We start from the raw sequence: 9747 nt of genomic DNA, 5'->3' as shown, positions 1-9747 counted from the left end.
CAACTGTAGATGCTAGCTCCCAGATAATAACAGCCGGCCCAAATGTTACCCAGATCTAGTTTTCCTTACTTCATGTGCGTGCGACTGCCACACCTCGACCACAGGTCTACCATATATGTGCCAGCTGTGCTGTGACCTCTGGAGTCAACATCTGGTCCAGTCAGCGTATGCTGGTTCCCATAGCAACCTCGCATCATCACTTTTGGTAGAAAAAGACTTTTGCGAGCGGTAAGTGCCAAAAGCAGGTCGGATTGGAGCCAAACGTCAGCACTGTGGGATGTGTGCTAGGCTAATACTGTATCTAGTTACTGAACTGGACCTCTTGACTTTTTTTGGAGTATTTTGTGTGACAATGAATGTGCTTTTCTATGCCAAACCAGTCATGTCCAATACACCATGCTACTTAGCATAGTTTATCTGCATATGGAGTCTATAGATACACCTTGGTAACAAAGCCTGATACGGTTAGCTCTTTAATTAGCACTTGAGCCTCTAGTGGAAATAGAGGCTGACTGTAGTGCTTAAGTTGAGAGTTCACAAATCAATGAATGACACAGGGTGGCTACGGATACAGTATATTATATATACACAATTTAATAAATGACTGCCTATAATAAACCTTTTCTTTTATTTAAGAGTAGCTTTTGTTTCCAACTCATCTTTACCAAAACTGAAACAGCTTATACCTGCTGCCTCTCTCAGTTCAGAAAACGCCGGCAGTCTGTAAAAACACAAGCATCAGATTGCATCCATCTCTTTTCTCTGTCTCCCACTCCCACTGGCCTCCTCCCTGCTCTCTGTGTTTTATTTACTTGGCTGACATGCAGCGTTCACGCTGGCAGCTTTGTCCATCAAAAGGCACCTGCTCCTGGTGATTGTTTGCTCACCTTCCTGTCCAGAGCGCTGCAGATGAGTGTCAGCAGTCTTTTTCTCCTCACCACCTTTTTGTTATTTTTCCACTCTGATGAAATGTCTTCCAGGCTGACGGCTGCCTGTGCAAACGTCAGGTTGGCCAGTCGTCCCGAGGCAGGCCTGTCTCACAAAGAGCCACTGAATTTCATCACTGCATTACGTCTACCACATTTGGAGGAGGTATTTTGTTGAGACTCATGCATCAGTGTAAGCGGGGAATTCAGTCTTGCTCAAGGACATTACAAAATGTTCAAGTCTTGATAGATACACTTCCCGCTATTGCTCGGGCCGATCCTGTAAACTTCCAGGTACAGTCTGCCTCTGAAATCAAACTCTGATATTAAACTCTGTTGAACATGCAGGCTCTACAAAGTAAATCTAGATTATGAGTAATTGTGCCTTACCATAACAAGACTGTGGTAATTATTCTGTTTTGGCAGTGGCAATAAATCGTTAAGTTTCACTTCCTTCTTGGATTACATGAAAAAAGGATTTAAATGTAATCCAATAAGGAAGTGAAATTCCTTATTGGATTACATTTAGCTCCTTTTTTCATGCTTTAACATTTCCTTTTAATGCCAGCCATATTCATGCAGGTCTATGATGGAGCAACTGCAAACTCACGCTGCCCCCAGTTATCCTAAATCTGTTCTGAGATTTATGCTCATGCATGTGTACATTATCACATTTTAAGACCTTTAAGTCTAAAGTCTAAAAGTAAGCTCATATAGAAAATGTTTAGGACATTCACAAAAAATTAATTACAATTTAAAGAAAAGAAAAAGCAATTTCAATAAATATTTTCACCCTTAAAAATAATGAAGGTTTGTGCATCTGCAGCAGAAAAGTAATAAAGTAAAGTTGCACTGAAGCTAAAAGACTGTATGTGATGAAACAAACACTTACATGTCCTCATTGCATCTCTGTGTGCGTGTGAGGGTCAAATCTTTACATCACTCAAGTATTTTAATGGTTCCTGTGCAGATAGCCTATTTCATAGTTGAACCTTTAGCTTTACTTTTAAACCTTTAAAGCTTGAACCATGATGAGAAGGCACCGTGATGCCAGATATTCTAATTTTTTGAAGGCAGAGTGTTTATTAAACCTTAGAAAAAAGGCCACTTTGAGTTTCATATGAGTTGCAATTTTTATCACATTTGCTATATCTGGCATTTTTGTGCAATTTGTTGCTTAAAAATTATTTTGCAAATTGTTTTATTTATTTATTTTTTGGGGGTTGGGGGACTGAAACACTGGTTTCAAAAATTCAAAAACTTACAGGGTTAAAGTGACTTTCTTCAGTATGACTGAAGTGAATGTTCAAAGTAGAAATGCTGCGTTGTGCAAACATTTGTCTCTGACTTTTAAAAAGTGGGGTTACTTAACAAAAATATCCAAGCGTGTTCAACAGAACGATCAAATAAGAGGCACAGAATCAGTGAGCGGAACAGAGAAAGACAAAGAGAACGAACAGCAAGAGCGCAGCCGCCCGAGCGCAGTGGACGAGGCTTTCAAATAGCTGTTGCTTCACATGTCAGGCTGCGGTGCGGCTGAAGACTGACGGGGGCTGATTGGTGAGGCCCATCATTTCACAGCTTAATGACCGTCCCACAGCACCCTGTCCCTCGGGGGGGTAAACAGTTTTTAAAGAAGCAGGAAATCCACAAGCCTTGCTGTCACTTAAGTTAGCAACAAATAATCCGTCCAACCTCGTCACCTCTTCTGCAACCCACAATCCTCTTCCCCCCTTCTTCCACCAGTTCCAGTTCAAATTGCCCCGGGCGCTCGGTGCAAGATAGCGAAGAACAATTGCCGTGTTCACAGTTCATCTTGCCGATGTTTTTTCCAGCCTGTCACAGAAGTCTTTGTACTTTTCCGGCTTTAAAAGAAAACTTGCTAGCACATTGTTGTTTTGTCGTGGCTCAGGAGAGAGTTTGACCTCGGACAACTTTTCAGGAAGACAGGTGGCCTGATGAAAGTGTCACAGCGCAACATGCAGCATTAAACTTTAATACTAATTAAATGCATGTACGCTGAATACTTCATGCATCACTAAAGTGAGGATATGCAGTAAGTGTTGTGTCAAACCTTTCAGCGAGAAATCTCTTCACCACTCTGCTTTCTTTTTTTCAGAATTAACTTATATTGATTAGCCATGGTTGTCTTTCTTTGAGAAATTTGCAGTGTTACTAAGATAGAAATTTCATATGATCATCCAGTTTTCCCTCAGAGTGAGGACATAATGTATTTTCAGCTGATTGTGTCTGCTTGGCATTAAACAAGAAATGCATGTTTAAGGTTTTGGTGCAGATACAGGAGCTTCTTAAACACCATATCAAGAGGAGCTACTGTGCTTATGTGGATTTGTTTGCGTTCCATTATTTTCAAGGACAATTGCTGGGAAAAAACTGCAGTTCCATTAATGGCCACTAGAGACTGACTCCAAAAATAAGCCCGCAAACTCACATAAAATGCTTAAAAGAAATAGAAACAAACATGTTTAGAGCTAAGTACAAAAAAGGTTTTTAGTCTTTATAGATATTTTTTTCCTTGGTAGCTGTACATTGGGTAATTGTTTTCCCTGTGCATTATTGATCTAGAAAAATAAACGACTAATAACTTTTTACCTTCAGGAATTATTTTAAAAAATTGCTCCATTTCAAAAATGAATTAACAATCTAAGATTAGATTTGTTGTATTAGCACGAAAAATGAAATTTGAGCTGCAAATGCAAATAAATTCAACTCAATGATAAATAAATGGACTGGATATGTAAGTTTTCAGTGTTATTTGTCATATGCAAGTTAGCACAGGGTCAACATTGCAATGAAATGTGTTTGACGAGCAGCAGTCACTCAGCAGCATGGTACAGTAGAAGAAAATATAATAAAATAAAATAATAAAAAAAAAAAATAGTAAAGCGCAAAATATAGAGAAAAGATGACTAAATATAAATGTATCTATAAATATAAATATATGTACACTAGTGATTAAATAAGAAAATCTTGAAAAGAAATATGACGGGAGGGCAGACGGGATATTGCACAGGAATGAGCAGCAGAAAATTACAGTATTGCACTTTTTAAATATAAATATCAATGACAATAAAGTGAAGTGACCAGTGCAGATTAAACAGAGTCCATGTGAACCTGCAGGGTAGCTTCTGAGTGCGTCCCGTGGACTGTGTTGTGTGTTGTTGGTGGTAGAAACTGTTTTTAAGTCTTGTACAAGATACCTGTGATTTCTTTTATTCGTAGTTATATATCGTATAGTTGTAGTTGTTGCATTGTAAGCTCTTCAGCTGCTGATGGTGGTTTACATACACCTTTCACATCTCTCCTCCCAAAGTTTGTAATCTTTGTCCTGTTACATTTTTCTCTGTATGGACTGTTGGATGTTAGATGTGATGAGGTATTCATATCATCTGCATCTATATATCTTCCTCCACTTCTGCCTGAATCAATGAACCCCCCTCCCAACATCCACAGTGCTTTAATGGATTTACCTAAGCAGTCACACTTGACTTCCCGCGCCGACATACCTCCTCACTCAACTTGACAAGCTTGCCGGTCCACATTTACGCTGACGACCAAGAGTATCTAACGCATGTGACAAAGTCTTCAGACAGGCTACGGCGGCGTGGGAGGGAGGGAACTCGCGTGCTTCCCCCTCAGCGTCACATCTCTTGACAGGTGCCATTTTCAGTACTGCACATCGCCCTTGTCGCCAGCCGACCGCCAAGTCCCCATCAGCTTTGCTTTCTCACCGCCTTTTCCTGCTCAGGTTTCCAAAGTGCAGACTGGAGACAGCGGAGGGAGTTGGCGCAGTGTCGCTAATGATTAGCGAGGAGGGTTTGAGGGCCAGCAGGCCTCCGCACGAGCAGCAGTGATAGCTGAAGAAGACAAAAAGTGAAATAAGAAACATCCTGAAGTTGGTGCAGAGTTGGAGATGAGGCTGAAGTGGAGAGGATGCTCTCTGCCTGCTGGTGTGGAGATGGTAATGCTGGCAGCTGGCGCCAAGACTACACAAGCAGTGGGAGTGCAGAGCTGAAGTGTACCAGTCTTTTGTCTAATGTAGCGCTGATGTTACTTCAGAGGAAGGTTGGAGACTTTAAAAAAAGAGTCAGTCTGTATTAACCCTCTAAGACCTACCATAGAACCAAGTCCGCCAGAGCTTATATCATAGTTTTACATGCTGTGGAGCCATTTTTGGGAGCATTTCAAGTTGCTATACATCAATACAACCATTATAGCCCAAATTTTAATAATATGTATGCATTAAGTGCATAGTAATTACATAAATTGCAAAAAAGTGCAATAAACTACAAAAAAATTGAAAATCGTTTTTGTTTTTTTAACATATATTTCTAGTTAGAGAAATTTAAGAGGCTTATCCCTCAAAACTGTAAATACAAAAAAGTTGCACAAAATAGTTTCCCACCACAGGAAATTTATTTTGAGTGTCTTCATATTTTTATTTTTTAAATACACCAATTTTTATATACTGCAGGAAAAACGAAAATAAATATTATAATGCAAATTTGCAAAAAAACAGCATATGCATCAAAATAAACTATTTCCAGCAGTGCAATATGAGTCCTAAGCATCCCAGAAACGACACAGAAAGTCATAAAGTCAAACATAACTTTTAAAAACACCAGTATAGGCTCATGAGGCCCTGATGGTAAAAAACTACATTTCTGCGAAAATGACGTCACATGGCGGACATGTGATAGTTTGCGCTGACGTCTATTCCAACATAGGAAGTGTTATGAACAGCTGATCGGCAAAGTGTGTTTCTGGAATATTATGTTTTTGTTGCTGCAAGTGCTTTTTATGCAATTTTTGCAAAGTTATATGTGGAAGGAAACCGTGACCGAGGACAAGCTGATGGCATAAGATGTAAGTACAACTCCTCAGGTTTCATATGCAAAAAAAATTATTGCGCTAGCTTATGTGGTTGCAGTGCTACCGGGATTTAAAAATAGTTACGCAAAACAGAGTGTGCCCGCTCAGACCGGCTTCAAAGGGTTAAATATATATATGTGAAATTTTATATATTATATTCTTTTAGCATTAGTTATCCCATTTAAAAAAAATTAAAATATCCTTCAGGGTTCTGCATCAGCTGCAACATTAAAATCACTGAAGGGTGAAGAAGTAATAATCTCCGAATGTTAGGTCCTAACATTCATGCATATATTACTTTGTGTGGAAAGAAAAGAAAGTGACAAAGCACCACCTAAACCTTCACCTCCACTGGCACTTCACAATGACAGCAGCCTCCTACAGGAGCACTCAGGAAAAGCTCAGCGAACATGCTAAGAAAGATTAATACTCCAAAGACTCCAATGCAATCAAGTGGAATGTGCTGGTCCATGAGACCAAACGTTTCCCTGTCAAGGTCCTGTTGACAGACATCAGGCACTCTGTGCTCTTTTGGCTCAGAGATGGCCCAAAGGGGAACATGAGCCAGGTGCTTTTAGTTATGTGATCAGTTGGTGTACTTTCTGTACTTTTAAATAAAGTACACAAGAGAAACAGAACATCTATAAAAGCGTCTTTGGAGGGAGACAAAGATTTTGTAGTTCAGACACTATTCTAGAGCCACTTCGGGTGTTACGGAGATGCTCAGATTTCCAAATCCAAATCCAAATGCTAACTGGGAAATATTAAACAGACAGGGAATTACCTTATGGACAGGACACACAACAAGAGGGAAATTGCGAAAAGACACAGACATTGGTCGTGTCCAAATTCATGGTCTGCATCCTCCCGAGGCCGCATTTGTAGACCGATTACGTCACAGCAACGCGCCGAAGGCTGTCCAAATTCGTAGACTCCTCCGAATGCAGCCGACAAATGCGTCCTCCTTTTCCCCGAATTTGAAGGATGGGTCGGGTGTGTTCTTCGTGGCCCACCATATCCCAGAATTCATAGGCCCAGCCAAACTCCAGTTTCCAACAATGGCGGCCGCTACTAAGTTTTAAAATTACTCTTACTAATCTTTCTGGGTCACAAAATCAACTTTTAACATATTTTCAGGTAAGAAAGTAGCTGTGTAAACATCAAATATCTGCTCGGTTTATCAAGATATTGCGTATTTGCAAAAGTGCTTCGACGTTTTCGGAGACGTCTGTTACCCACCAGCTTGACAGCTCGTCGGGAGATTAGAGATTAGATTAGATCAGATTTCCAAATCCAAATTCTTACACTTTTAAACCTATTAAGTCTTAAGTCATCATTGCTGACAACCCTTACGCTAATTGTAGAGTTATGTGTTTTTTAAAATCGTGGCAATCATGAATCATGGAAATCATAAAACAAAGAAAATCATCATTCTAAGTGACACATATAACTTTTTCCCCATAACATAGAGCCAAGGTAGATTTAGAGTCATCGCCTATGGGGACTCAGGCCTCGGAGGGTTAAAGAAGGAAACACAAGAAAGTAAAGTAAAAGGCAGCTTACCATGTTTGTAGCATGTAAACGATTATGATTAGTGCAGGACAAAAATGGATGGATGTGTAAGACACACAGAATGCATGTCAGGGAGAGATGCGGACCCAAACTACAGACTCAGGCAGGACTAGCTCAAAACAGATTTATTGGTGAGTTTGCAGTCAAACAACTAAACTGGGAATGCTAACTGGGAAATACTAAACAGACGGGGAATTACCTTATGGACAGGACACACAACAAGAGGGAAATTGCAACAAGGAACACAAAAAGACACAAACAATATATACACACGAGGGAATCAGGGCAGAGAGGAAACACCTGGGGAACACAGCTGGACAATAGTCTAATGAGACTGGGGAACAAACACTGACTAAACACAGAGAGAGCGAGGGACACACTGAAAATATACACAACCACAGAAACATAACTATACATGGGGCATGAAACAGAGGAGGCATGACAACAGAAACCTAAAGATTGGATAAGAAACTAAGGCAACATCATAACAATACAAATATTAAACAGAGGGATACCAAGTATAATAACCAAAACAAGGATCAGAATCTTAACCTCAGAATATGAAATCAACCAAAATCAACAGTCCAAACACATAAACGCTGGGTCACAAACCGAGGACCATGACGATCCAGAAAGTAGACATATGCTTGCAACATGAAAGCTTGCTGAAACTGCTAATTACCACAAACTGTAGTGGTCGATTTGAATGGACTAACCTGATTCTGATCACAGCAAAGACCACTTAGGGCTTTAGGGCTTGCAAAATCCATCCGCCAATCAGCGTCACTGTATATTTAATGCTTTTCAGCCTGTAAACATTGCTTCTGCCTGCACTCTTTGCTAACATCTCGACTGCTTTTATTATCTCAAGGTCACTTTTGTTTTCTGCTAATGTCATGACACAGTGTGAATTCACATGGGTCACAATAATTAGTGCACTCCCATACCTGTGCAATGCTAAATACTTAAAATACTTAATACTATGTGCTAGTGCTATATCTGTGTGCTATGTGCTCTCAGCCTTGCATTTTGTTTGACCCTAACAGAGTCTCCTCTCTTATTTATTTTTATTGTTTTATTTTTTTTTTCTCAAAAATTCTACAACGCATGTAGATACTTGTGTGGAAACATATGACAAAAACTTTCCCTGCTCTGATTGGCAGACAGTGCTGATTAATCACTCCTCGTGTGAGCTAAGATATACTGGCAGAGGTAAGATGCAATTTTGATTCCTACAGTTTTCCAAAGTGTAATTAATAACGTCGACACATTCCGTCTTGCTATGCCTGAGTAAGTGAAAACACCTGCAAGGTATTGTATAAGTATCAGAATATTCATGAATAATCACGTCTGGCCAGGGAACATAAGGGACTTCAGCCGCTGTTTAGAGTTTCGTGGACAGAGAACACAAGCAGTCCTCCAACTCAAACTCCTGTAACCTAGAAAGAAGCAAACAAACAGAAACCACAGTGACAAACTGTAGTGTACCTCACCCAGAGTCTGAAGCTTAGGCTGAAAGGATGATGAAAAACATCTGTTTAGTTCGCCTGCATGTGTTTTATTTCATTTCAGCTACAACAGCATGAAACTGTTATTACTATGAAACTCATCTGACATACCTGTCATGCTGGATATTGAAACAGTTTTCTATTTTTCCATTTTAAATATATGTAGAGTGCTGATGATGGCACAAGAATGCCAGCTTTGAAAAATTCCGTAAACTTGTCTTCTAGTTTAAGTTAGCCACGACTCCAGATAGTTGCTGTGCCTTCGGATGCACTAATCAGCATTTATTTACAGCTGCTAGAAGAGCATAGAGTATTGCACCAACATGTGAACACCTCTCCTAACCCTGCCTTACAGGCCAAATGGCACCAAACCCTTCTTCTCCACTGTAGCTCATGTAAACAGTCGGAATAATTTACCTGACACTGGAAAAATACTTGGTCGACTTTACTGACGCAACATTAATAGGATAAATTAATGCCAAGTCTTCTGACTCTACATCCTTAAATGTCCAAGACAACAAAATGTAAGATTTATGTGTGGTAGTTTGTCTAAGCTATCTATGGAGCGCTTACTTTTGCTTCAACAGTGAATAATTTCTTTGTTCTTCACCTCCCCACACAGCATTTACTCCATTATTTACAATGGAGTCATGTTTTGCCCACCAGGATAAGGAGACGGTCACATGAATGAAAACTATGGCTACTGTAAACTTGGCTACCTGGGGAAAACTTCTTTGTTTTGAGTGCTAGTACAACATTTTTCTTTGCAGGGGAAAGATTTCTGTACTTTTTGAACAGAAGTTTATCAATCTTAGCCCTGTCACAGAGCGGTTGCAAAAAGGATAGCC

Source organism: Neolamprologus multifasciatus, chromosome 12 (assembly GCF_963576455.1).
Source record: "Neolamprologus multifasciatus chromosome 12, fNeoMul1.2, whole genome shotgun sequence".
In the NCBI taxonomy this organism is placed as follows: domain Eukaryota; kingdom Metazoa; phylum Chordata; class Actinopteri; order Cichliformes; family Cichlidae; genus Neolamprologus; species Neolamprologus multifasciatus.
The sequence above is the reverse complement of the archived record's forward strand: the minus strand, read 5'-3'. Positions refer to the sequence as shown.